Raw genomic sequence first — 1,942 nt, forward strand, 5'->3', positions numbered from 1 at the left:
GGCCAACTCATGGATTTTAACATAAATAGATGGGAAGATATATAAGTAGACATACATATATGTGTGTGTATTTGTGAATTTCCTAGCTTTGTCTGCCAAAATGACCTAAACACAGTAACACTGCAGTAGTAATCACCACACTGGGCATCCGGATCTTGTTCTAAAACTGCATTCTTGCCGGGTGTGGTGGCTCATGCGTGTAATTCTAGCACTTTGGGAGGCCGAGGTGGGCAGATCACTTGAGGTCAGGAGTTCAAGACCAGCCTGGCCAACATGGAGAAACCCCGTCTCTACTGAAAATACAAAAATTAGCTAGGAGTGGTAGCGTGCACCTGTAATCTGGCTACTCGGGAGGCTGAGGCAGGAGAATCGCTTGTACCTGGGAGGCGGAGGTTGCAGTGAGCAGAGATTGCACCACAGCACTCCAGCCTGGGCAACAGAGCGAGACTCTGTCTCTAAAAAAAAAAACTGAAATTCTTGGGGCAGGAAAAGTATGAGATATGCCCGAAACATCTTGAAATATCCCCAAATGCGAGCCTTCTCCAGTTTTTCTCCTCCCTGACCCAGAAACCTGTTCTAGCCTTGGGGCTGGAAGGCCTTTCTCTGACTCATCAAGTTTTATTTATTTTTTTCCTCTAATCCTTTACTCCCCTCAAGTCTTAAGTTTTTGGAGCCTCAAAGCCTTTTCTGGGTCTTTTGCTGAAAATGACCCTCTCAGTCCGGGCAGTGGGTATCAAGCTTCCCCTCCCCTCCGAGTCCAGCTCTTGCCAAAGTGATGGGGGGAGCTTGGGGACTTGGGGAAGAGAAAACAGTTTGGGGTGGGAGATGTATTAAAAGAATCCATTGGCTGGGTGCAGTGGCTCACACCTGTAATCCCAGCCCTTTGGGAGGCCAAGGCTGGAGGATCGCTTTGAACCCAGGAGTCTGAGACCAGCCTGGGCAACATAGCAAGACCCCATCTCTACAAAAAACTTCAAAAATTGCCTGAGTGTGGTGGTATGTGCCTGTGGTCCCAACTACTCAGGAGGCTGAGGTGGATTGCTTGAACCCAGGAGGTTGAGGCTGCAGTGAGCTAGGATTGTGCCACTGCACTGTAGCCTGAGCAACAGAGCAGACCCTGTCTCCAAAAAAACAAAACAAAAAACAACCAAAAAACCCTCCCACACACACAACAAAAACCAACCCCAAGTGGTTTAAATATTAGGAGTTTGGTATTTTTCTCACAGCAAGAAGGCCAGTGGTCAGCAGCACAGGGGCCAGCCCAGGGGCCCACTGATCTCACAAGGACCCTGGTGCCCACCTCTCACTTACCACACTGTGTGTTTGCACTGTTGGCTCCTTCTGGTCACAAATGGTGGCAGCAGCTTGAACATTCCTTGCATCCTTACATTCAAAGCCCAAGGCAGGCCAGGTGCGGAGGCTCATGCCTATAATCCCAGTACTTTGAGAGGCCGAGGTGGGTGGATCAGTTGAAGTCAGGAGTTCGAGACCAGCCTGGCCAACATGGTGAAAACTTGTCGCTACTAAAAATACAAAAATTAGCTGGGCATGGTGGTGGGCGCCTGTAGTCCCAGCTACTCGGGAGACTGAGGCAGGAGAATTGCTTGAACCTGGGAGGTGGAAGTTGCAGTGAGCCAGGATCGTGCCATTGCACTCCAGACTGGCGACAGAGCAAGTCCACCTCAAATAATAAAAACAAACAAAACAAAGCCCAAGGCAGGCTAGGAATGGCAGGAGCTTTTCCTTGTTTCTCCTTCCCTCCCTCCCTCACTCTCTCCCTACCTTCCACCTTCCCTCTCTCCCTTTTTTCCTTTATATTTTAAATTTTATTTATTATTTTTTTTTTGAGAGGGGTCTTGCTCTGTTTCCAGGCTGGAGTGCAGTGGCACAATCCTAGCTCACTGCAGCCTCTACCTCCTGGGCTCGAGCAATCCTTCCACCT

Source organism: Mandrillus leucophaeus, unplaced genomic scaffold (genome assembly GCF_000951045.1).
Source record: "Mandrillus leucophaeus isolate KB7577 unplaced genomic scaffold, Mleu.le_1.0 Scaffold164, whole genome shotgun sequence".
In the NCBI taxonomy this organism is placed as follows: Eukaryota; Metazoa; Chordata; class Mammalia; order Primates; family Cercopithecidae; genus Mandrillus; species Mandrillus leucophaeus.